General features: G+C 48.5%; 1 pseudogene; it reads left to right on the top strand.

Annotated features, from left to right (window-relative positions):
• Nucleotides 1-558: 558 nt before the first annotated feature.
• LOC137160153 (zinc finger protein 850-like) overlaps nucleotides 559-27,633 on the top strand; it is a 29,307-nt pseudogene continuing 2,232 nt past the window's right edge.

Here is a 27,633-nt window from a genome sequence, read left to right as displayed (position 1 = left end):
GAACTGGGAGGGGGCAGACACGAGGGGGTTAGGCCTAGAGCCCAGCGACTGGTTAATCCGGTCCTAGAAAGGAACAGAGGGGACAAGAGACCGTTTGGTGTGGGGACAAGAGACCGTTTCTGACCAACTGCTCCCTGTGCCAATCCCTTACCAGACTGAATCACAACTAGGGTCACCGAGACACGTGTCCTCTGCACACCGGGCTCCGGGCAGCCTCTCTAGGGCCAGGACCCATCACCCCCTCCCTTGTCCTTGATAATATTAGGGACTCTCTGGAACAAGGCCTCATCTCCATAGACTCGCCCATTCTGCTCCCTCCCCGGGATCTGGGCCTCTCCTTTCCGCCCAGTGACAGACACGGGGCTTTTCTGCACGATGCCCGAGAGAAGCGGCCCGTGTCTAGGGGCCGAGGGACCGCTCGATGCAGGGTCTGGCCTGGGGCATGGCGAGGGCTGCTGCAGCGCATCCCTTGGTCGCTAGGACCCAGGAGCAGCTGGGATGCGGCGCTGGGACTCTGTGATCGCTGCGCTGGTCGGTCACTCCCGGCCCGGCCCGGCCCCGGCCGGCTGCAGGAAGGGAAGCGGTCAGGGCAGGTCGGGACGGGACGGGACTCGGCGTGGCTGCGGATCGCTCTCGCTGCAGGGAGTGACTCACTCTGGGGGCGCCGTGGGGAGCCCACGTTCCTTGCAAGATCCCTGCCGCTGGGGGGTGCCCGGATCCCGGCTGCAGCCGGGGGCGGTGAATATCGAGGGGTAACGGTCCCGTTGCCCCCCAGGAGCCTCCCCCAGTGCGGAGACCGCAGGACCCCCTCGCCGGGACCCGGCCCCTGCTCCCTCCCAGCGGGGCACTGCGTGGAGGGAAGGTAAGAGAGACCGTCCCATCTCCCCCATCGGTGTCTGTCTCCTGGCTACACCCTGGCTGCAGGGGGAGGGTTTGCGCCCCCCAGGCTGCTCCCAGCGGAGCTGGCTGCGACTCCCCCCCGCCCGGGGACTGGGAAGCTGCCGCCAGCTCCATTGTTCGCAGGGCGGGTGAATGCAGCCAGCCGAGGGCTGGGGAGGGGACAGCGACCCCTGGGGGCACAGAGCGGGGTGGGAGCCGCCAGGGGGGTGAAGAGCCGGGGGAGGGGACATGCGAGGGCAGGAGGGGGTGAAGGCGGATGCAGGGAAGGATGGGATATGGGGGTGGCGGGAGGGAGCTGAAGGGAGGATGAGGCAATTCCTAGGAATCGAGATGCCGGGGGAGAATCACGGGGCTGATGGGAGCAGGGCTGGGACGGAAGGAAAATGGGAGTGTGGGCCAGTGGGAAGGGAAGAGAGCGAGAAATCAAGGGGGGGAGGCTGCAGGGAGAAGGGGAGCGAAGGAGGAGGCTAGTGATAACGGAGAGGGATGGTGAGAGATACAATGGCAGCGCCTTCCCCCATGGTGCAGGGGGTGTGTGGGGCTGCCTCACCCACGGGGCAGGGGGTTGTTTTTACTGCCGGTGGAAGGTGGGCAGGGGGCTAATCTCTAAGGGCACCGGAGCTCCAAGGCAACATCCACACCGAACTCGCCCGACAGACACTGGTTCATTACTTTCTTAAGCCAAACTCATGATTTCTGGGTTCTGGCTCCTGACCGGTGACTGTCTGGGGGTGACAGGGCAGACCAGGGTCCCTTTTAGGTTTTTGTGCAGGGTTCAGGGCTCAGAGGCCCCCCCAGAACAGCAGAGGATGGGTCCAGATGAGCAGCTGCCCAGCTGTCTGTGGGGGCTGCGTGGGGAGGCCAGAGAGGCTCAGTCATTAGCTGCTGCTAGCAGCCCAGCAGAGAGGAGGCTGGTGTTGGCCTTTCTCCAGCCCGAAGAAGAGCTCTGTGTAGCTCCAACTCCTGTCTCTTCACCAGCAGGTGTTGGTCCGATAAAAGAGGTTACCTCACCCACCTTGTCTTTCTCTGCACATGGTGTGAGAGCCCTGGAGTTGGTTTCTCTGGGTCAGATGCTGCTGCTGCCTCCTCCATTGCAATCTGGGAACCCAGATGAGCAGCTGCTGCTCCCCCAGTGTGGTCTGTGCTGGGAAGAGACCTTCATTAAAGCCCCCTCTGTGTCCAGCCCTGATGGGACTTTCTCTGGTGGCTGGAACTAGCACCTTAGGGCAGCCCTGGGTTCTGCTGACATCAACCCCTGAGCCGAGACTCCAGATGATGAGAGAGACCCGGGGGAAAGTGCTGGGATGGGCAGGAAAGTGACTGCAGAAACAGTCCTTTCAGGGACCTGCTGGCGAGTGTGTAGGGGGAGAGGAGGAGGGGAAGAAAGGGAAGGAGATTGAAAGGGGCAGCTGGAGCAATAGTGGAGAAAGATGTTCCCAGCTCCATTCCTTGCCTCACCTTGGGCAGACTGACTTTCCTGGGAACGGGGTGAGGAGCAGAGAGAGGAGAAGCTGCTTATTGTCACTGCTAGGGGGACGTGCTGCCCTTGGGGACAATGTCAGGAGGAATCCCCCAAAGCGGCTCTTTTGATCCTGATCTTTTCTAGTGTTTACTTCAAAGACTTTTCCTGGGTGGGTTTAAAATTGTCTCAGGGGGCTTAGTCCTGGTGGGAGTGTCTGTCTGCAGAGGAAGAGCCAGGGGGCAATTAGGGAGTGAAATGAACCCTTCTGAAACCTCCCAATTTCCCTTCTCTCTCTGACAGGCTGAATATTAACATTGTTTCGCTCCAGATTGTCCTGTCTTCCAGGGTACCAGGAAGGGAAATGGCTGTGGTGGATCCAGCTCAGGTAGGATATTTTCAGGGAGCTGCAGTAGGTTTGTTCTAGAGGAGCAGGGGCAGGAAATACATAAGATGGGACAGGGTGTGTTAAACCTGCTGGGACATGTTCAACCTAGGCCTGATTTTCTGAGCAGGCCCATTGGCAGCAGGTGAACATTCCCCCATTTCTGAAACAGGAACAAAACTCCCTGCACAGGGCAGGGAAACATTTCCAGATTCCCAATGCTGGAGCCTGAACCCACTAGCCAGGAGGTGAGACTTGATGACATCTCAAGGTCCCTTCCAGTCCTATATTTCTGTGATTCTAAGAAACATTGGAGGAGGCTGTTTGGACTCCTCTCCCTGTCACCTGCTCAGAGCGCCGCTTCCCATATCAGCCTGTGACTAGTAGGTGTGGGGTAAGTGGGAAGATCCTGCCTTCCTCCCCCTGCTAGGAGGGACAAGGAGCTCTCACTTTCTCGCCACTCCTGAAGTCTCCTGACTGCTTTGAGCAGGATGGGGATGAGATTCTGCTATTCTGTTCCACCCCTCCAGAGCTTTCTTTTACACTTCTTTCTTCCTTTCCCATGAATAGTGGGATTGCGGCAGGGGAAGCAGGTGCTGAGTAGGGAACATTTGTTTCAGATGCCGGTGACCTTTGAGGAGGTGGCTGTGTATTTCACCGAGGGGCAGGGAGCTCTGCTGGACCCCGATCAGAGAGCTCTTTATAGGGACGTCATGCAAGAGAATTATGAAAATGTGACCACACTGGGTAAGAGATTCCTGTCTCCTTGGTTATGAGAAGCCATGGGGTCTGCATTCCCAAATCTGGTCAGGTTCTTCCCTAGTGAGTTAGACTGGAGATGAACGGGTCTTATACTCCACAGCTGCTGTGTGGGAGAGACTTGCATCTCCATACGCTCTCCAAAGGGACAGGGGTGTCAAAACCCAATGGACTTTCTAACTCACCCCATCCCTCCAGGTTTTAAGGAGGCAGAAGCCATGTATTGTCCTGTCTGTATTGTTTTTCACTCACACATAGAATCCCTGTTCACCTCCCCTCTTGGGACTAGCTCCAGCCATGGGGAGGGCTCTGGGCTCTGCAGGTTTAGAAATAGGCAGGGGTTTAACTCCAGAGCTGTGTGTGTTAGCGAGGCCCCCAGAGTGGACAGGTCCTGAAAACTCCTAGTGACAGCATGACAATTCCCCTCACCTTTCCAGACATCTCCCTCTCCCCAGTGAGCTCAGTAACCAAGTTCCCATCCCCTTGGATTCCATGTGCTGGTGGACAGGTTCAACTCACGGAATGTCCTTTGTGACAAATACTCTACCCAGATTCCATGCTTCCTGATCTGGTCTCATTTCACCCCCTGAGCAGGATTTCCCATTCCTAAACCTCACCTGATTGCCCAGCTGGAACGAGGGGCAGAACCCTGGGTCCCTGATCTCCAGGTCTGCGAGGAAAGTGAGATTCCGAGAGGCACCTGCGCAGGTGAGAACTCAGTGAAACAGACACAGAAACCATCTGGTGAATGAGGGGAAAAGTTGAGAATCCCAAAAATGTGGTGTGAGCGAGCGCCTCAATTCTGCCTCATCTCACCCAAGTCAGGGTTGCAGTCACCATATATCACTCACGGCTTTCCACCAGTCCTGTTTGCTGCAGGGGTTTCCCAAATGTCCTTCCCTGTGAGGCTTTGGGTGGGATGTGAAGGTAGAATCCAACTGGCTCAGTCTGAAACTTTGTGTTGGACTCTCCCTTTGTGCTACTGCTCTTTCTCCCCAGAAAAGACAATGATTCCTGTATGGATTGTCTCTCTGTCCCGGCAGGTGATGAGAGACTGAGTGAGAATGAGGAGGACAATCAACATCAGGAATTTCCTGGGAAAGTGGAACCAGAGGGGACCTTTGTGAGAAGAACTGAAGGGAATTTTTCCCAGTGTTTGGAACAAGGAAAAGCCTGTGGAAATCTGCACAGGTCAGAGAGGCTGCTCAGAAACCAATTTGGGAAGAAAGTGGATGAATCTATTAAATATGGGGGAGTATGGAAGGAACCCGAGGAAACCACAGTCCAGCAGTCAAATCACAAGGAAGAGAAACCTAATCAATGCCTCGAATGTGGGAAACGATTCATTCTGAAATCACACCTTATTACACATCAGACAATCCATATGGGAGAGAAACCATGCCTGGACTACGGGAAAAGCTTAAATAACAGCTCAGACCTTACTAAGCATGGGAGAATCCACATGGGAGAGATCCCCTATAAACATCTTGACTATGAAGACTCTCTCAGTCAGAATACAACCCTTATTATACCTCAGAAAACCGACACAAAAGAGAAGCTCCATAAATGCTTTGAGTGTGGGAAGAGCTTTAGTCACAGCTCATACCTCACTGCACACTGGAGGACCCACACAGGAGAGAAACCCTATATATGCTTGGACTGTGGGAAAAGCTTCAGTAACAGCTCAAACCTTTCTAAACATCGGAGAATCCACACGGGAGAACGACCATATAAATGCCTGGACTGTGGGAAATGTTTCGTTCAGAAGTCAACCCTCGTTACACATCAGAAAATCCACACTGGAGAGAGACCCCATAAGTGCTTGGACTGTGGGAAAAGCTTTAGCCACAGCTCATACCTTATTGGACATTGGGGGACCCACACGGGAGAGAGACCCTATAAATGCCTTGAATGTGGAAAAAGTTTCATTCGGAGCTCGCACCTTATTAGACATCAGAGAATTCATACTGGAGATAAACTTCATAAATGCCTTCACTGTAGGAAAAGTTTCATTGAGAGACCAAACCTTATTAGACATCAGGCAGTCCACACAGGAGAGAGCCCCCATAAGTGCTTGGACTGCGGGAAAAGTTTCACACAGAGATCAGCCCTTGTCACACATCAGGCAATCCACACTGGAGAGAGACCTCATAAGTGCTTGGACTGTGGGAAAAGTTTCATTCAGAGAACAAACCTTATTTCACATCAGACAATACACACAGGAGAGAAGCCCCATAAATGCTTGGACTGTGGGAAAAGCTTTGGTCACAAATCAGGCCTTATTGTGCATCAGAGAATCCACACAGCAGAGAAGCCCTATAAATGCTTGGACTGCGAGAAAAGCTTCAGTCACAAATCAAACCTTACTAAACATCAGAGAATCCACACAGGAGAAAGACCATATAAATGCCTGGAATGTGGGAAGTGTTTCATTCAGAAATCATCCCTTGTTACACATCAGACAATCCACACTGGAGAGAGACCCCACAAGTGCTTGGCCTGTGGGAAAAGCTTTAGCCACAGCTCACACCTCACTAGGCATTGGAGGACCCACACAGAGGAGAGACCCTATAAATGTCTCGACTGTGGGAAAAGTTTCATTCGGAGCTCGCACCTTATAAGACATCAAAAAATTCATACTGGAGATAAACCTGATAAATACCTCCACTGTGGGAAAAGTTTCACTGAGAGAACGAACCTTATTAGACATCAGGCAGTCCACACAGGATAGAGCCCCCATAAATGCTTGGACTGTGGGGAAAGTTTTATTCAGCCATCAAACCTTATCAGAGAATATCAGAGAATCCACACAGGCTATACCCATTTATGAAGATAAATGCCTGGACTGTGGGAAAAGCTTCAGTAAACTCAGAGCTTACAAAACATCAGAGAATCCACAAGAGTGAGACCCTAGAAATAGTTTGACTGCAGGAAAAGATTCAATCTGAGCTCACACATCAGTGATCCCCACAACAGAAAGACCTTGAAAGTGTGGGAAGCATCCATTGATGCTCCCATAGTATGAGGCATCAGCAAATCCTCACATGGAAGAAACCTCAGATGTCCTCAGCGTGGAAAATGCTCCAAGTGGAGCTAACACCATGTTGGACTGGTCTAAGCAAACCCCAGGAGGAGGAGGGGAAGCCCCGATCAGCCCCTCTTCTTTGCTGCGGCCCTGGCTGCTGAGCTGATGGGCCACAGGCAGGGGAAGGAAAAGAAACTCCTCTAGACACTCTCTCTGCCTGGCTGAAGTTCCTTCCTCCCTTCCCTTCCCTTCCCTTCCCAGATGGGATCCTCCTTCCATGGAGATTAGGAGAAGGACACATGGGCCAGGCCCCACCTTCACACTAGATACCTGTCCCCATCCCCCATCTTCCATCAGCTCCGGGACTGGGCTACTCCAATTACCTAGGGCTGTTCCCTGGAAGGGGAGTGTCTCTGAAGGCTGATGACTCCTTCCCTCCCCAAATCCCCCAGGGCGCTGGGTTGGGGAGTTGAAATATTGAGGGACCAGGGTGGGTTTTGTGGAGGATACTGGGCATGGAATGGTTGGGGCTGCTAGAACTAGGGAGCAGCGTGAGCTGGCTGCTGGGGCTATTGCGTGTTTGAGGATTGTGGGAGAAGAGAGGGAGAGCATGGGGAGAGAGGTGCTGCCTTTTATCACTCACTCCCTCTAGACCTTCACCCTGCCCCTTCTGTGTTCAGTGAGCACCACTGAGAGGGACTGATTTCCACAGGGCCTTTTGTGGGAGGCCCACGGGCCTGGGGATCCCACCTCTGCCTCTGCAGCATCAGCCCCTGAGGTTCTCTCTCTGGTAGGAAATGTGATCGGGATTAGCCAGCACATCTCTGTGACCCACCACTAGATTTCCTAGTGTAAACTGACCCTGAGCATCTTAGGTGTTCTGACTCCCCACATTAGCAGCGTGATTGCTAGTCCCTGAGTTCCTCCTTCGGGGTCATGTTGTCTCATTCCCAGATATTCTCACATTACTCCAGGCCGTGGTGAAAACCATTTATTGTTTGTACACTTTTTATAGATACTAAAAAAGTGGGAGTGGGGATAGTAAAATGTGGTGTTTTAGCTTCTGTACTATTTGAGGGCAATGTGATAAATCCAAAGGATTCTCTTTTTCCTCCATCACCTTCATGCACCCTGGATGCAACAGCCTCTGTCTAAGCAATGGAGTTATTTCCTCTCCCCTTCTACTCCTTCACTTCCCAAAGTGTCACTTACCACAATGTCCTTGGCTCTATATGCTTAGGAATCTCAGTTTTGATTTCTATGATGCTACGTCAGACTCACGAGGATTAGAGAAGAAAGTGTCACAGGCCGGGGAGTGGGCAAGGAAATCCCACTGAACCTCAAAGCACAGTTTGACCTTTCTGATTTTATAGCCCTATTTCCATCTACTGGTAAAATTGCTTCCAGGTTTTTTCTAGGCTAGTCCAGATCATTTTTAGATGGGAAGTTGTTTTTGTTTTGGGGATTTTTTTTGTTTTGTTTTTTTGTCTCTGTTTCTTTTAGTATAATGATGCTAAAACTATAATGATGCTAAAACTTTTGTAACTAATACAACCCAATACTGAGGCAAGAAGTAAAGCAGGTTTAGCTACTTCAGAAGAAAAAGTGTTTTATAGCCCTCTGTGTAGTATGTGTTTTTTTTCTCTTCGATATTAATTTACTTTGACAGGATGTAGCTCAGATTTATTGAGGACTTCGTGAGACAAATGATTATTTGTTAGAATAATCTTTTTTTTAATTTAATTTTAACCTTTGTCTAACCCATTGTCATGAGGTTTTTTGTATTGTTTGAACAATGACGATTATCACTATCTCACAGCACAAACACCGAGGGTGAGAGCTAGATTCACACTCCGAGTGGCCAAGACTGAAACCGGGAGTGAAGTTCCTGCCTGATCCTGCAGTGGTGTGAGATGCAGTCAGGAGGAATGGGTGGGAGGTGAGGAGAACAGAGCTGGGAAACTGCTGGGGCTGAGAACTGAACTCCCTGCATCGGAGCCAGAGAGAGGCTAGGATTGGCCTGTGAGTGTTGTGTGAAGCTGCCCCTGAACCCTAAAGGGCCGTGAAAGACACCACAAAGAATGATGGTGGGAGGGGGCAGCATCTCCTTATCGATGAGATGATAATACTAGGTCTAGATAATATTTAGTCCTGCCATGAGTGTCGGGGACTGGACTAGACCTCGAGGTCCCTTCCAGTCTTACAATTCTATGACGAAGCTGGGCACAGGCAAGAAGGAAGCTGGGGAGGTCACCAGGCCTGGGCCAGCCTTGAAGCCAGGCTGATCCCCATCACTGAGGCCAGAGGGAAATGTGGAGCCTAATAACCTAGCTGGTCACCCCCTCCCAAGCTACTGCACTGTCCTGTATGGGGACGATAGAGATTGTCTGTGCCCCACTCACCGCACCCTGCATCCCTCTAATCTCAGCTCTTTGGATTCCCTGCTCTCGGAACGTTTGCTTTTGTGACGGGGTCCCAGCATCTCTCGTGGCATCTCTGCACTTGTCTCCCCATTGATAAATGTTGCTGTCTTGCTGGTGCATGTGGGAGTTGGGAGCAGCGATGTGCTGGGCCTGGGACTGAAATGTGCTGGCTGGGCTGGGGAAGGGGTGGGGAGGGGAAAGGAGTCTGGCTTTGTTTGTCGTTTGACATAATAAAGTAGGATTTAGTTTCTCACACGCCCAGTGTTCTTTGTTTTGCAGTAAATGCCCACCAGCTCCAGAGTTCAGATTCAAGTTAAAAGCAATGCAAGCATGGCATGGGTTGGAAATACACATGAGGTCACCCAAACCACCTCCCCTCTGCCCTATCATAGGCTAGTCAAACTTCCCATAGAGCTGACACTTGCTGAAATACGGCCCCCCTCTCCTGCACCCCAGTACAAGTCAGGAATAGTCTGATTGGGTTCACAGGATTATTCTCCTCTCCCTCATCCTGGTCAAAGGTAAAGCCACTGGAACTCCTTGAACTATCTGCACTAGTGTGAAGTTGTGAGAGGAGAATCAGGCCATTTGCCACTAAGTGTGTTAGCAGGAAATATACTCACCAGTAGAGAGAGAGATTCTGATCTCTGAGCTGCGGTTCAACTCCCAACCATAGCACCTGCCTAATTCTAGCTCAAGCACATTGAAATAAAGGGGCCATTGGCAGTAGTACAGTGAAATGTGTGTATGTGTCGAAGTCCCAAGGAACGGCTCTGGAACCACTCGGGGTGAAGCTAGTCAGGGCTCTAATGCTTGGAGTCTGCCCCCCCCCTCGAGTCTCCACACACCAGTGCAGCTGCCACAGGGGGTTCAGCACCCCTGCTCTGCCTGAGCTCCCCGCAGTGAGTCCTCCTGGATGGGACTCTGGGGAACTCTTCCACGCCCCCAAAGAGGCCGTGCACCCTGCCTCACAGTCAGAAGCGATTCACAGCCCATGTGGAAGTCAGAAGGATTTATTAGTTCACAGGATCACAGCGTAGAAAGACTTTGTCAGCAGATGAATCAAAAGTTACAGCAGCAACCAAAAACTAGGGAGCCCCAAAGCCCACATTCTCAGGCCCTGCTCCACTTTGTCACAGTGTAAGATTTTGCAGAATTGGGAATTTAGATTGCTAGGCCTGGGGAATTCTCTCTGCTGATATTCCACCTGTTCCTCATACCACGTCTTTCCCCATTTCGTTCTTGTCTGACTACGAAGTAACCATTTCTATTGATGCCATGATTATTTTCAGTCCAGTAGCAGCTAGAGGCTGCACTAAAGACCAAACCCCTATTGTGCTCGGTATCGTATTATATATACACATTGTGAAAGACAGCTCCTAAGGGAAAGAGCTTGTAGTCCAAATATACAAAACAGAGAAAGCAGTGATTATGTAGGTGGCAGGAGCATCTCCATGATTAAGGCTGTGCACCTAAAGCAGGTTTTCAACTTCCAATACATGTGAAAAAACAGATTTTTCTTCCCCCAATTTACAGCACTTCCACTTAGAGCACAGAACACATCGCCTCCGGGAATGAAAAAATGGGCTTCCCTAGGCTCAGGAATCTGTGTATCTGAGACCTTGGAGGACTCCCCTCTACACAGTCTCCTGGTTCATCTCTATGACCCTGTAGGACACACATCTACACAGTATCCTGCAGAGATGACTTGCACCTGCTGATGCTGGGGGGGCAAGTGACTGCCCCGTGTTGCTTCTGGAAGGAACATTCCAGCCCCACTTCCCTCATTGGCTGCTCTCCCTCATTATATAATCCTAGTGTAGACCAGGCAAATCTAGTTTCACCTTAGTGTAACTGGGTGAGAGGAATGATGGGGTATGGCTGGGCAGACTCGTGTTCACTGTAATTAGCTATGCTGAGGTGAACCGTCGCTAGCCTCATCCCCACTAGGATTGTACAATGAGATCACTGTCTTGTATTTGCAATCGCATTGTAAAAAACACACCCTTTCTCCAGCATGGACAAGGCCTGAAAGACAGGAGCTCAAGGGTGAAAAAGCTTGAGACACCCAAGCTCTCACTCCAGGGCTGTGACTTTGTTTTCTGTGGACTCACTATTTAAGTGATTAGGACACACCCTCTGGCTACTAGGGGCTATCAAGGGCTGGGAAAGTAAATTGTGCAGTAAATAGCCAGGTCTTGCTGCGCAGCTGCAACCGTATGTCTAACAAAATAGGCTTGAAAAGCAATTTTGAGCCGGACTTTCAGCTGGTTTAAATCAGCAAAGCTTCATCGACTTCAATGGGTCTAGGCTAATTTCCCCCACCTGGCTCCATCCTTAACTCTGCCTGTGCCCCTCACTCCCGACCCACAGCCCCTGCTATCCAGTCATGGACTCCCCGTTTCCTGCACAGTTCTTCCAATGCCCCTCACTGCTGACCCACAGCCCCTGCTATCCCAGCCCTGGGCTCCCCACATCCCCACAGCTCTGCTGGTGCCCTTCACTCCCGACCTGCAGGCCCAGCTATCCAGCTGTTATGTTTGGGTACTTGGAAGTTACTTGCACTTAGAGAGAACCCAGCAGACAGGAAAACAGGGAGATTTAAACACACAGACTGAGTTTATTCTCCTACTCTAAGACCAGGCAGAACTGGCTGAGCTATCCCATAATAGTCTTGCTCTGTTAGCTAGGGCAGGCTAGGCAGGACACAAAATACACAACTCCAGCCCTGGGCTCCCACTTTCCTCCCCAGCTCTGCTGGTGCCCCTCACTCGCAATCTGCAGCACCTGCTATCCAGCCCTGGGCAAAGAAAAACAGACATTACAGACGGATGGAGAAATGAACAGAGAAATTCCAGCTGGACTTAGCCTGCAGTTGCCTGAGGGTAGCTATTACATTGTCCTCTTATTAGTCATTGGCGATCCCTCAAGACAAGGACGATCTCTTCCATAGGTGTTTATTTTAAATGAGTCCTTTGGTGCTGAGGAGTCTGATCCGTGAGCTGCAGACTCGCTGGCAGATGTTGCAGGTGGTGTTGGAAGGCAGGGATGGGCCATGATTGCTGCATGACAGGAGTCTGTCCTTTCTCTTCTGGCGTTTTTCTATGGCCATCGTGAGGCGATTTTCCCCAAAAGTGGTCCTTCCTTCGCTGACCAGGTAGCTGTCTTGGGCGGTCGTCTCCCAGCGGGTGATGTCGATGCTGCATCTCTTGGTGTTTGTCTTGAGGGTGTCTTTGAAGCGTTTCTTTTGGCCTCCCCATTTCCTTTCTCCTTTGGTGAGTTGGACGGACAGCAATTGTTTTGGTAGGCGTGCATTTGGTAGACACGTGAATGCAATGCCTGCTCCACCTCAGCTAGTGCTGAATAATCAGGGCCTCAACGCTGAAGATGTTGGCCTCTGTGACTGTTAGTACAGCAACAAACACACTGTCATAAAATCATGCTATTTTAAAAATAAATTCAAAGGAGTGAAACTGCATTTCCAGTGGATGCCAGCAAAGGGAGTCCAAAACAGGCAATCTAGAACAAGACCAGTTGGTGAGCTGCTGTGAGGCCCTGTGCAGACGTGGGACACCTACAGAAACTGAGCAGGAATTTTTTGAAGCCTCGGAAAGACACGTGAAAAGCATCAGTTCATTTTATGGCGGCACGTGCGTCTGTGTAAAACATCTCCCTGAGTCAAGGCTCAGTCCATCATTTCAGACAGAGAAGAGCTGCTGTAGCTAGGCACGGGCTGTGCAGCCGTGGGAGGGAGAAGCCAGGAACCCAAAGCCACCCACCCCCTATTTTGGCACCCCGGCAGATGGCTCACCCTATTTGTGGTAACTTTTATCCCCTCTGCCCCACCTTGTCCTGGGGTTTTCCCCTCTCCTACTGTCTGGCAGCATCACCCCTTTTCTGAACCCCACCTCCTGCACCTTGTCCCTCGTTTTGTCCATCTGTCCCTCTCCTCCCCGTTTTACCCTCCTCTGGACACGCTCTGGTTCCTGCACAAATGTATCCCTCTCCTCCAACCTCCCCCCTCCATCGCCGGGAGCTGATGGGGAAGCGAGTGAGGATCGCGGCTTCAGCAGCTGTTACGGGGCGTGTTTGCCCCCCCGTCTGCTTGACTCCCGGGTAACAGCGAAGCAGCAAATCCTGACGGGAAGCTGCGTCTCTCATCCCACGTGCCTCGGCTCAGCTCAGCTGCTTCCTCCCCCCGCCCCGGAGAGCAGCCAGCCCAGCTCCTCTGGTTCTCCCATCTCCGTGCAGCGCCCGCCCTGGGACGGGAGAGCGGGGAGTAGGGACCCCCCTGCAGCCCGCTAGGCGGGGAGAAGGGGGTGAAGAACCCCGGGAGCGGCCGGAGCAGCAGAGGTGAGGTTGGGAGATGTGGTGTCAACATCTGGAACTGACGTGAGGGCGGGGCTGGGGCAGATGCGGTGCGGGCAGAGGGAGTGACCTGGGGGCTGGGGGAGGGGCAGATGCGGTGAGGGAAGGGAGATTGACCTGGGGCTGGGGGAGGGGCAGATGCAGGTTGATGTGGGGGGCTGGACAGGGTGGAGGTGTCAGATGTGGGGGCAGAGCTGATGCAGGGCCTGCGAGGGACAGGACTGGTTTGAGGGTTGGGGCAGATTAACTGCGGGGCAGGAGACCAGGCAGATGAGCTGAGAGCTTGTGCAATGGGGCAGAAATCGCTTGCTCCATAGATGCGGGCGAGGAGGCTGCTGATTGTCACACACACACTGGGAGTGGCAGGGGGAGTTCAGACATCAAGAGACAGACCAAAACCACACATAATCTGTAAAACAACATGATTTGGGAGGCGGATTTACGATTTTTGAGTGGGCGAAGTCAGCAATGCTCCATTTTTACAAAAGGTTCCCGGGCTGCCTGTGTCTCCCCCAGTGGGTTCCTAGCATCTCAGCGAACAGCAGAGTCAGTTTCAGGAAGGGAAACTCCCAGTTGCTGCTGCAGGTAGCATTGGGATGCTCCGAGAGGTACCCTGTTCCAGGGATTTCTGTGGGTATCCAGTGGTGCGGCTGGATGCCACAGAGGGTCACTTTGAAGGCCTCGGGGGCTGGGATGCATTTATTGTTAACCTGTAGGGCAAAGGCAGGGTCGATGTAGCCCAGGGCAGCTGGTACAGTGGCTGAGAGGCTGGTGGTGTTAGGGTGCTGGCACCCAGCAGGCACAGGCAAGACTCCCTTGTGCTGCAGGCAGATGGCAGCAAGGTGACTCCCAGCACCTAGAGGTGATTGTGAATAGACAGCTGGGAACTCCTCTGCTGGAGGCAAGGGTCTTAGTCACCGATGCTCTTTTCTTGTAGGAATGAGTTAGGCAGGCAGCTAGCTCCACACAGAAAATCTGGAGAAGTGGGGGGCAGCTGTGGCAAACCCAGATTCAGTTCTAGCCTTTGCCTGATGGGGAGAGAGGATTTGAACAGGGATCTCCCATAGCTCTTAAGCACCTGCTCCCACCACTGGGCCATGGATTGTTCTGAAGTGGGGCTCCCTCAATCTCTACTGTTGACCTTGGGGCACTTTGGAAAAGTCATTGCAGAGTCCTTGAGAAAGGGGACTGGACCCTCCCTGGCAGGTGCCCCAAACACCAGACTGCAGTCATTCTGCTTTTTCTCTGACCCGGTCAAAGTCCCCACCTGAGCTGGGCACAGAGAGGGCTCGAATGAAGGTCTTTCCCCGAGCAGCAGCTGCTCAATTCAGGCTCTCAAATCCCAATGGAGGAGACAGCAGCTTGTGATCCAAGATGGAAAACAGAGACCGGTCGAGCCTCCTCTCTGAGCAAGGACCAGACCCCTCTGGACACAACAGCTACAGAATCAACTTCCCTTCCCCCTCCCTGCCAGCCGTGACTCTGGAGGGATCACATGTAGTCAGGGCTGGATTAAGGCACAGAAAACCTTGGCAAGAGCCTTGGGCCCAATTTCTCTCTCTCACTCAGGAGACTTTCCCATGGCAGCCACAAGAAAGAGCAGTTTGTCCCAGGCATGTGCCCCATTTCAAAGGGGGGCACGGGGCCAAAATTGGAGCTGCGACCCACATGACACAATGCCACTCGCTCAATTTTGGCTCCACAGCCTCCCCTGTCCCTTTCCAAACTTGAGATTGTAACTCATTTCTGTGTGTATGTTTGGCTGCTTTAACCTTTTAAATCACCCTCATTTCCTTCGCTTACCCAGTAAATTGTTAGTTAATTTATTATAGGATTGGCTACAAGCATTGTCTTTGGTTTGAGATCTGAGGTGCAATTGACTTGGGGTAAATGACTGGTCCTTTGGGACTGGTCGTAACCAGACTATTATGATTTTTTGGTGTAAGGGACCATCTATTACAAAGGCCTGGGTGGCAAGATAGACCAGCGTACCTAAGGGGACTGTCTGTAAAGCTGTTAGAGTGCTCAAAGAGTTCACACTTGATACTTCGTTGGTGAAATCTAATTGTAGAACGCACAGCCAGTTTGGGGTTTGTGCCCTGGTTTGTGCCAGTCAGTCCTGAGGTTGGTACTCATGTTCCTGAGCGACTCCAAATAACCTAACCATCTAATCTACAATGGAAAAGAGGCTAATAAAGAAATAACTCCTTCATTCAGGAGGTTACATACGATAGCCATGTGGTTTAACTCTGTAGAATGCTTTTCCAAATAATAATATCTTTTTTTTGTGTCCAAATTTAAATGAGATTTCACACTGATAGCAAATTGTGACAGGGGTGTCCTTATGTATCATAATTTGCTACCTCTCGATCAAAGAATGGGGAAAGAGGACAAGTAGCAAACTGTGACAGGCGTACCCCCCATTCGTCTCAACTGGACCAGAGGAGGGGGAACGGTAAAGGTAACAAACGGTGACAGGCATACGTCTATCTAGCATAACTTTCAACCTCTGACCAGGAGATGGGGAAAGATAATGGATGGGGGAAAGTGAGAGGCAGCAAATTGTGGTGGGAATGTCCCCATCTATCAGAATTTGCTACCTTAGATCTGAGGACGAGGAAAAGTAGTGTTCCCCTAGAATTTTACATTCCTGCATGTATCCCAGAATTTGATAGTACTGCAGTCAGGAATTTTGTGTGTTCAGCCTCTCCCAGCTGAAAACCAGACATCACATAGCTAGGAATATCTTAGGCCTTTGTGAGGCAAGGTCAGACAATTGCATGTTTGCAGCTTTGCTATCAGAAAGGGTGTTGGGACAAGAAGTGAATGTATTTAGAAGATAGAAGGAATGTTTGGAGGGTGACCTTGGTTTTGGGTGCCTCCAATAATATGTAAGTTTTATTATTGTTATGGATAGAAATGTTTTGATGATAAGAGATGAGTAGTTTTTGCTAGGAGTCACTATTGGTTATGTGCTTTGTTTGAAGTTAGTTGTGAAAGATGAGGTGAAAGTATTTGCTTTGGAGCAGTCTGAGGAAGTTTTCTTTGGGCAAGGATCTGGCATCTAAGCTCTCCCAGAAGTCAGATGGAAGGGATGGCCCCTCTGAAACCTGGCCGCTGATTCCTTGAAACCATTTCTTAACCATAGGTAAATATAAGTGTTTTGAAATGCTCTAAACGTACCATAACATCATGTATGTGTGTGTGCTCTTGAGATCGAATAAAGTAGTTTTAGGTGAACAGCTGGTTTGTATCAATTATTCATTAGATGGAAGTGCTGTGTTCCCATTGATTTATTCCTGACATCGCCTGGAGAGAAACAGTTAAGTTACCACTGCTTTGGGTTCTGAGAAACCTTGAGTAACAGCAGAGGTAGGAAAATTGTGACAGGTGTATTCCTATCCACCGAATTTTTTTACCCTTGGACCAAGAATGGAGAAAGGTAAGGAAGAAAACTGACAGGCATACCCCCATTCCTAACAACTAGGACCCAGGAGTCCTTTGGGAGTATTACATAGTGAAACCTCATAACTACACACATGACATTGCAACAAACTTATTACTATAACAATAATGCTCAGTGCATCATGAGCATTCCAAAAACATCTTACATAACGTACTTTGCATTAAACAGTACACAATTACACTATAAGGGTGACCATGGGGGTGCGTGTTACAGTGTGCAACTGATTGTTCATTCCTAAGTTGAGTACTTTGCATTTATCCTTATTGAATTTCATCCTATATCTTTCAGACCATTTCTCCAGTTTGTCCAGATAATTTTGAATCTTAATCCCATTCTCCAAAGCACTTGCAACACCCCCAGCTTGGTATCGGCTACAAACTTTATAAGTGTTTTCTCTGAGCCATTATCTAAATCATTGCTGAAGATATTAAACAGACCCAGACCCAGAACTGATCCATGTGGGACACCACAAGTGTGTGGCGAATGACAAAACCCTGCTCTTGTTCCTCCTAGCACAAGGAGAAAAGCAAGCCCCCTGGCAACTCTGAGGTAGGGGTGGGATTCTGCTCCTCTGGCCCTCCCAGAACTGTCATGTTTTTGTGCTTCTTCCCCCATGAACAGTGGGATTGTGGATGGGCAGCAGGTACTGAGTGGGGGACGCCTGTTGTTTCAGATGCCAGTGACCTTCGAGGATGTGGCTGTGTATTTTACCGAGGGGCAGGGGGCTCTGCTGGACCCTGGTCAAAGAGCCCTCTACAGGGACGTCATGCAGGAGAATTATGAGACTGTGACCTCTCTGGGTAAGGATTTGTGTCCCCTCAGCTATGTGAAGCCATGGGGCCTGCATTTCTGTTTCTGGTCAGATTCTTCCCTGGTCAGTTAAATTAGAGGGGAATGGATCGCATAGTCCACAGCTCCAGTGTGAGAGAGCCATTCATCTCCATACCCCCTCCTACAGGTTAGGGGAGTCATGAATGAAATGAACATGCTAATTCATCCCCATCCCTCCGGCTTTCACAGGGGCAGAAGCAGTGTATTATCCTATCTGCATTAATTCTCTCAAACACAGGATCTCTGTTCCCCTCTCTTCCTGGGACTAGCTCCATCTGTGGGGAGGGTTCTGGGCTCTGGACATTTAGACACTGGCAGAGGTTTAACACCAGAGCTGTGTGTGCCTCAGCAAGTCCCAAGAGCACACAGATCCTGCAAATTCCTAGTGAGGGTGTGATAACTTCCCTCTCCCCCAGGTATCTGCCTCTCCCAGGGGGACTCAGTGACCATGTTCCCCTCTGTTCAGATCCCACAGTCCCCCAGCAAATCATGGGGTCAGTTTAAACACAAAATGTGTCCTTTGTAACAAATACTCCACCAATCCTCAGTGCATTCTGCTCATGCCTGATTTCACCCCCTGAGCAGGATTCCCCATTCCCAAACCCGACCTGATCACCCAGCTGGAAGCAGGGGAAGAGCCGTGGGTCCTGGATCTCCAGGCCTCTGAGGAAAGGAAGATCGCAAGAGGAACCTGTACAAGTGAGGAGTCAGTGACACTGACACAGAAACTATATGGAAAATGAAGGAAAAACCTGAAAATCCCCAAAATGTGGTGTGAGCACCCTCAGTTCTGCCTCATCTCACCCAGGTCAGGCTGTGGTCAGCAGGTGTCATATCATCATGGCAGATATCACTTATGGCTTTCCACCCACCCTGTTAGCTGTCAGGATTTTTCTCCCCAACTTCAGTTCCCTGTGATTGTTTGGATGGGATGTGGTGCTATCCCAGACTTTTACATTCCTGCAGGTACCTGAGACTTTGATAATACTGCAGTTAGCAATTTTGTATGTTTAGCCACTACTAGCTGAAAACCAAATATTACATAGTTATGAAAATTTTAGGCCTGTGTAGGGCAAGGTCAACAACTACATGCTTACAGTTTATTAATTAAAATAAAACAAAAAATGAACAAATATAAAAATAAGTAAGTAAATAGCAACCTTGGTTTTAAATGCCTGTAACACACAGTAATTATAACTAAAATGTTTTAATAAAAAATAATAAAAGGTTTTATTAAAATTCAAAAAAAATTGGTGACCAACTAAGAGTCACTATAGGTTATGTGTTTTGCTTAAAGTTAGCTATAAAAAATTAGACAAAAAAAATTATGCTTGGAAGCAGTCCGAGGAAGCTTTCTTTGGGCAAGGAGCTAACCTCTTCAGTAGTCAGACAAAGGGAAAAGCTCTCTTGAAACCTGGCTGCTAATTCTTCAGAACCATTTCTGAACCATAAGTGTTTTGAAATGCTCTAACTCTACTGCAGGAGCATATGTATGTGTGTGCTTAACATCTAATAAAAAGTAATTTTCGGTATCAATTGGTTTATCAATTATTCATGAGATAAAAGCGAGGTGTTCCCAATTCATTTATTCCTAACACCGTCTAAAAACTCCAGTTAAGTTACCAGTACTTTGGGTTCTATAAAACAGGTTAGCCAGCCAGGAGTGGTGGAAAGGAAGGGGACAATTGGTACAAATGGTTTGCTGTGCTGTGCAAGAGGGAAGGATGTGGGGCAGGGTAGCAACCTGGAATTTCCCCGTGTCATGGTCTGCAGGTCAATTTATAGATATATTTCGTTACTGGGACTCAGAACCCAGGCTGGTGACCTGATCGAGGAATTATGTCAGAAGGAAAGGGAACATCTTGAAAAACAGAACAGTTGGAAATGATTTTGGGAAACATATTGACTGATTTTGTACAGGAGCATGGCAATGATCTCTGGGAGCTTTACCGGCCCTGGACCATTCCTGAAACTCTGTAAGCAAATGGTAACTATGCTAGTAAATAAACAAATAAATCAAATAAAACCAAAAATTTAAAAATTAAAAAAAACTCAAAAAAATATCCAGTCTAAGGGCAGCTCAAACAGTGGCAGTGCAGAAGCAGGGCTATGACAGAGAGCAAAAAAGTAACATGTTGGAGCAAAATTTGTCTGAATCAAAACAGCAAACAATAAAAAATAAAGAAATTGTTAAAGCTTCACTGAAGAAGTGCCAGAATAAGAGCCAGGCAAATCATGGGGCATTGAAAAGACGACGTTGTACTCTCAAAGCCATGTTGCAGGAGCGGAAGGGACCAGTGGCTGTGATTCGAGGAAGTTGCCATTTGGGATGGGGGATTAGGTCAGAGGAGGACCCCAATTTGTATCCTTATGATCATAATAATAAAAACTATAATCCCTGGAGCTTCCCTTTCCTTTGGATTCTTCTGGGCAGTCCCCACATGGTCCCTTGCTTGAATCACTGGAAGAGCTGCAAACACCCATACCCATAATCCCCATGGTAAAAAAATTGGTCCCCAAGGAGGAAAAAAGGGCCTTTCGCCCCTGATCAAGCTGGAGTCGCAGGGAAATTGGTTGGCCTGTTAACCCAGAAAACAGCCTTGGAATGGCTATCAAGGACAGTTGGCATCTAGCAATTCCCTCTCTCCTCTCAGAGCCAGGAAAGAGGCTAGGAGTATAGGTTCCTAGATGCTTTTCCCCACAACCCACTTCTCAATTTGTTGTTGCTGTCGGCACTTTTTCTTGGCTTAAGTTTCCCTTTCCTCCTAAGCTGTTCTCTCTCCTCCTTTGCCCCCCCCCCCCCACTACTTCACTTCTCCCCGTTTCCCCCCCCCTTGTTTTTCTTCTTTTGTGTGGTTTTGTTTGAAAAGTTAAAGATTAAAGCCATAGTTAAATTTACTTTACTAAAAGTATTTTACAGTCCTTAAAAACATGGTTGCCAAGCCATAAAACATGTGCTACTAAATCTGCTTGAAAGTAGTTTTTTGAAAAAGCAGGAAATTAACAACAACAACAACAAAAGGGCCCCTTGCCGTTTATTTCATGGCCAGGAAAATCTGTAGCTCTGCTTAAAGCAAGTTCATTTAAAGCAATAAATAAATTGACTCCCAAATAAGACTTAAAAAATATATTAAGGGCTAAACAAATAAATAAAACAGGCCCTACAAAAGTCGGGGCAGTGCTCCTAATCTCTGGTGGGTACAAATTTTAAAATGGGTTCTAAAATACCAGCAAAAACAAACAAAACCAAAAAAATGGCTTGTTCGCACTAAAACTTTTGTTAAGGCCGGCTAAGCAGAAGAGGAAAACCACTACCACCGCTAGCCTCCCTGTACAGAGGTCGGGCACCCCTAAACCCCCCAATAATGGCTCATTTAAATACCGTTGGATGGGGAAGGTTCACGGTTTATGTAAAGTTTAACAAAGGGGTGTTCAAACAACATTTGTTATTAAATACAGGTGCCACTCATTCATTAATTGGTACCCAAAATAAAAACCTGTTTAAATCTTTGGCTAAAATTAAAACCTTCCAGGGGTTTCATAATGCACAAAGTGGTGATCCCTTTTGCAAAAACTTTCTATCTTAAATCAAAAAATAAAATAAAAAGCAATTTAGCTTAATATGTTTAAAAAAATCCTAAAAATTAATATCTTAAAAAAAGTAAAGTGCCGGTTAATTTTGCTAACAAGGTCCTATAAGAAATTACTCCTGGCACACTCTAAAAGCCAGTAAAGTAATTCAGCCACCAAGCCCTTAAGGTATCTAAGAAACTAATGTGTCCCAAAAGTTTTAATAATTGCAAAAGAACCCACCAAAAATATACACCAAAAATAAAATATATTAAAATTAAGGCAAAAATCATAGGTACAAGCCCCAATCCCCCGCCCCAAAAGCAATAGAGATATACATATAAAAAAAGGCAAAAGCCAGCCTAAAGGAGGGGTTCTCAACTTTTTTTTCTGGGACCCCCTTTGAAAATATTTCAGGCTGTGAGGACCCCCCAAAAAAGAGTTAGACCCTCCCCATGCCATGCCAACCCACCCTGCCATGTCACCCTTACTTCTATGTTGCTGCTGGGGGTGGCACTGCCTTCAGAGCACCCTACCGGCAGCAGCTACTCTCTGACCACCCAGCTCTGGGTGAGCTTTGCACATTTTTGCATGGGAACACCTGAAAAAAACCTACATAAGGTCTGGTCTATCACAAGGCAAATATGCTCACATTTTTGTGAGCTGTAACAAGGCAAAATCAGGGGTAAAAACTAAAAGAAAAAAATTATGTCTCGGTCAAAAGCTTTAAGCCAATGCTGGGCCTTGCTAGTAATCCACTAAACTTGTTGTGTAGGTGTGTGCAGATCTTGATATTAAAAATGTTATCACAGAATTTGACATTTCTGCATATACCCCAGAATTTGATAATACTGCAGTCAGCAGTTTTGTATGTTCAGCCTCTGCCAACTGAAAACTAAACATCAGAGAGAAAGGAAAATTTTAGGCCTTTGTACATTTAATAACAAATAATTTTAGGTAAAAGCACTCTGGTTTGTATAAATTATTCATCAAACAAAAATGCTGTGTTCCCATTAATTTATTCCTAACACTGGCTAGAAAAAAATCAATTAAATTATCACTCCTGTGGGTTCTAAAACCCCCCAGGTAACAGTCAAGGCAGAATCCAATATCTCAATGTCCCCAGCTGTTGTCACACTGTGTTTTCCCCTCTTTGCTGTTCCCCTGACTGTCCTTTTTACCAGCCCAGGCAATGACTCCTGCCTGGATCCTCTCTCTTCTCCAGCAGGTGATCAGACAATGAGTGAGAATGAGGAGGGAAATCCACAGCAAGTGAAATTGCACGGGACCTTTCTGAGAAGAGCTGAAGAGAATTTTTCCCAGTGCTTGGAACAGAGAAAAGCCTGGAGTGATTGGCACAGGACAGAGAGGAAGCTGGGAAACTGCCAAAGGAAGAAAGTGGATGAATCCACTGAATATGGGGGAGGAGACAAGGATCCCAAAGAAACCACAGCCCAGCTGACAAATCACAAGGGAAAGAAACCCTATAAATGCTTGGACTGTGGGAAAAGCTTCAGTCAGTGCTCAGTCCTTATTAGCCATGGGAGAATCCACATGGGAGAGGGCACATATAAATGCCTTGTGTGTGGGAAAAGTTTCAGTGTAGCATCAACCCTTATTATACATCAGAGAACCCACATAAGAGAGAAACCCTATAAATGCTTGGACTGTGAGAAAAGCTTCAGTCGGCACTCAGGCCTTATAAACCATGGGAGAATCCACACAGGACAAAGGCCATATAAATGCTTGGATTGTGGTAAAAGCTTCAATCGGACTTCAAATCTTATTACCCATCAGAGATTGCACACAGGAGAGAGACCCTATAAATGCTTTCAGTGTGGGAAAAGTTTCAGTGTAGCATCAGCCCTTATTACACATCAGAGAACACACACAGGAGAGAAACCCTATGAATGCTTGGACTGTGGGAAAAGCTTCAGTCGGCATTCAGGCCTTATTAACCATGGGAGAATCCACACAGGAGAGAGACCCTATAAATGCTTAGAGTGTGGAAAAAGCTTCAACTGGAGTGCAAATCTTATTACCCATCGGAGACAGCACACGGGAGAGAGACCATATAAATGCCTTGAGTGTGGGAAAAGCTTCAGTGATGTCTCAGGCCTTATTACACATCGGAGAGTGCACACAGGAGAGAGACCATATAAATGCTCAAACTGTGGGAAAAGCTTCAGTCAGAGCTCAAATCTTATTACCCATCAAAGACTGCACATGGGAGAGAGACCCTATAAATGATCAGACTGTGGGAAAAGCTTCAGTGAGAGCTCAAATCTCATTTCACATCAGAGAGCCCACAGAGGAGAGAAACCTTCTAAGTGCCTCCACTTTGGGAAAAGTTTCAGTCAGAGCTCACACCTTATTAGACATCAGACGATTCACACAAGAAAGAAATCCCATAAATGCTGTGATAGTGGGAAAAGCTTCAGTCCCAGCTCATACCTTCCTAAACATCAAAGAATCCACATGGGATGAAATTTATAAATGCCTCGACTGTGTAAAAAGTTTAAGTGAAAATCAAACCTTGCTTCACATTAGACAGTCCACACAAAAGAGAGCACCCATAAATGCCGGGATTGTGGAAAAAGCTACAGTAACTGCAAGAAAAGATTCAGCCGGAGCTCACACATTATTCCACATCCAATAATTCACAGAAGAAAGTTTGAATGTGGGGGAAGCGTCATTTGGTGCTCACACGGCATCAAACATCAGCTAATCCACACCGTGAAGAGTGCAGTTAAACAACTTTATCATGGAAAATGCTTCAGTTGGAGCTAACATCACACTGAACACCAGAGACTCTGCCACACAGGAGAGAAATTCTCTCAGTGCCCTGACTAGGGATGGCCATAGTAAAAGCTCTGTTTCCTAGCTCCCACACACACCAGTGGCATTTGGCTCTCAGGTATCCAGCTGCCCATCTCTGGGGGCAGGTTCTAGCAGCAGCTGACCCTGAGCTGATCAGTGATCCTCTGGCTTTGCCTGGTCTAAGCAAACCCCAGGAAGAGGAGAAGTCCGGATCAGCCCCTCCTCACTGCTGCAGCCCTGGTTTATGGGCCTTCCTGCCTCCTCTACCTGCTGGGGGAAGGGAGAGAAACTCCTCCAGAAACTCCCTCTGCCTGGATGAAGTTCCACCCTCTCCCTTTCCTTCATAGAAGTGATTCCCCTTCCATGGAGACTAGGAGAAGGGTACATGGGACTGGCCTGACACTTGTCCCCATCCCCATCTTTCAGCAGATCCTGGGCTGGGCTCCCCCACTTACCTGGAGCTTGTCCCTGCAGGGTGAGTGTCCCTGGGTGCTGGTAACTCTTCCCCTCCCTAAATCCCCTAAGCTGCTAGGTTCCAGGGGATCAAATGTGAAGGGACCAGGAGGGATGGGTTTTAGGGAGGACATGGGGGCGGGGGTGATTGAATGGTTGGATTTGGTGGATGTGGGAAGCAGAGGGTGGTGGGTGCTGGGGAAATCAAATGTTAAGGATCATGGGATAGGATAGGAGAGGACAGTACAGAGGAGAGAGGTGCTGCCTCTTATCACTCACCCCCTCTGCCCCTTTTCCTTCCCTCTCTGCATTCAAAAAGCACCACTGAGAGGGTCTTTTTTGGGAGGCCTAAAGACCCAGGGATCCTACTTCTGTCTCTATAACATCAGTCTCCGAGGATCTGTCTGTGGTGGGATTAGCTAGAAAATCAGCTCTGACCCTCCTCCACTTTTCCTAGCCTAGACTGACCCCAACCATTTTATATATTCTGATCTCCCCATTAGCAGAATGATTGTTAGAGTCACTGAGTTCCCTCTTTGGGGATAGATTGTCTCATGCCCAGATAGTCTCACATTGCTCCAGGTTATGCTAAAAACACTAATTTTTTGTACATTGACTCCCCTAGAGAGCAGAATTAAATAGATTCTGAAAGTGCTGGAGCAGGGATAGGAAAATGTGGTGTTTTGGGTTCTGTGCTATTTGAGGGCGATGGGGTGAATTGGAGGGATTCCCTCCTCCCCCCTTCACTGTCACACTCCACCCCAACATAGCAGCCTCTGTCCAAGCCATGGAGTTTATCTACCCCATTCTACCCTCCACCTCCCAGAATGGCACTTGCCACAATGTTCTTTGCTCTCCATGCTGAGGAATCACAGTCTGATTTCTTTCATCCTGAATCAGACTCCTGTGGGCTAGAGATGAAAGTGTTCCAGGCCCGAAGGGAGGATTCAAATGAACCCCAAAGCTCAGTTTAAGCTTTCTCAGCTTAAATCCTGTTTCCATCTATTGGTAAAGTGGCTTCTGAGCTTTTTCCAGCCAAGTCCAGAACATTTGTGGAAGGGCAGATTTTGACTTTGGTTTGTTTTTGTTTCTTTTTTTTTCTTTCTTGCATTATGACAATGCTACAAATTTTGTAAATGACACAACCAAATACTGAGGAGGTGCTGAGAACAGCAGGATTAGGCAGTTCAGAAGAAAATGGAGAAATTTGTTTTCCTTCTTTTGGGAGTTATGTTTCTGCGGGATTTCACCTTATGAACCTGAAAGTGTTTTGTAGCCCACCTTGTAATGTTGGTTTTTCTCTCCTCTTGAAGGCTGTTTGGTCACATACATGTGTGACTTTGTGTGTACACACTGTACCTCCAAACAGCACCCTGTAACCCCCACATTCATCCTTCATATATAATTATATAAAGCATGTCATATAAGGTATCATAGGAAAAGTCATGATTGGCTAAAACCCACTGTGCTGTCCAAATATGTATATTGTTAGTGTGTATCAGGTCATAAGATTTTTCTGTATATGCTGTAAATTTAAAAGTCTCTTTTACAAGGTCTCCGCCCAGGAGGATGTTAGAGGACTATTATCCTGCAAGGGAGTTGTAACTGTAAGCAGAGGATTTACAATACTATGACAATTGCACAAGACTATACTGTGGTCCCGGGGACAAAGGATGTCAGCGCTGGGCCACGTTCCTGGGGAGCTGGGAGTTGGGCCCAGGCTTTGGACACAAACTGTCCTCTGCGGAACCCCTGACTTGGGCTAAAAAGGCCATGTACTACACGAGCAATAATCATGTGCAAACCACAGCGCTTTTCTAGCCTTAAAGTTAGAGACAGAGGGAGGGAATCAGGGCAACTTTCTAGCAGTAGCTGGAGCAGGGCAGACCTATCTGATAGGTACCATGGTAACAAGGGTGTAATATGAATGGGCTGTGTGTTCCCCACCATTCCTCCCCTTACCACCTGGACAAAGAATGTGGTAAAGGGATGTTATCTCTTCTTTCCCAGGCAGCATGTCTGACAGGGAAGGATCAGGATCTTTCCCCCTAGTTCTTCCCTTGTTGCTAGTTTGTTAAGGGACTTCATGGTCATTCCTGCTGTTAAGATAAATGTATATGCTATGCAAGTTTCGTGGGAAATAACAAACAGGGGCAGATATAATTATACACCTCCCCTAGCCATTAATATGCATTTTATAATCTTTTATATCACCAAATAGGGATATTATGGGGTGTTGTAGAAGTGTGAGTGTTTACATATTATTTTAGATAAAAAGTTGTAAAGTAGTGAACTTGGGGCTCACTTTGTTGGATGCATGGCAAAGAGGAACGAGTGGATTAGAAGCTGTAACTGAATAAAGGCTCCTTATCACTCCACCCGGATCAATCTCTCTCTTCAATTGACCCTGCAACATACGTGTCTCCTGGAATATAAGGTCAGGTCGTGCCCTGGTGCCTGGCTCCATCTGCTGAGGCCATGTGTGTGTTTAGAATTTGTCAGTTGTCGTTCTTTAGTGGCTGGGCTGCAGGAGGCTAACAGCCTACTACTGCTGACAGCTAATGGATCGATTCCTAGACACTGCACTTCCCATATTGGTGGTCCTGGGTTGGATCCCTGCTGACTGTCCGTGTAGCTGTCTGGCCACTGGCGTGCCGGTGCTGCACCTCATCACCACGCCCTTACTGTGGGTCTGGCACATGATGGCGGAAAAGGAGGAGAACCTGCATCCCCCAACTGTCTAGAACCTCTGCAAGATCCTGGCTGCTTTTCTGACCAAGTACCTGTGGCTGTGAATACCCAGAGCGTCTCCCAACAAGGGAACCAACCCCTCCCTGGCCCTCACAGGATCTTTCTCCCCTCCTGGTATGAGTTCAATAGGATCAATGGCCGAAACACCCTAGGGACCAGGCAAGGCAGCTTGCGGCTTAGGGGGCCCGGCTGTGGAAGCCCCACAGGGGTTGGGGGAGCTGTTACTATGCTAGTGTCCCAGGAGGAGGATGGGGAGACTGTGCTGAGAGTCTTTCAAGGCCAGGGTCAGGGGACTGCAGCAAGGCTGAGGCCAGCTCAGGAGTGAAATCTCTTGCTTTAGCCCCCTTGAGGTCTACAAAGAGGCTGATGTCCATGGGCTGGGCCATCCTGGGCTTTCACATGCCCTCTGGATCTCAAGCCACC

The sequence above is a fragment of the Emydura macquarii genome, unplaced genomic scaffold, assembly GCF_026122565.2.
Source record: "Emydura macquarii macquarii isolate MOO-44397 ecotype Brisbane River unplaced genomic scaffold, CSIRO-AGI_Emac_v2 contig_2156, whole genome shotgun sequence".
In the NCBI taxonomy this organism is placed as follows: Eukaryota; Metazoa; Chordata; order Testudines; family Chelidae; genus Emydura; species Emydura macquarii.
This window is presented reverse-complemented; position numbering and strand designations above follow the sequence as displayed.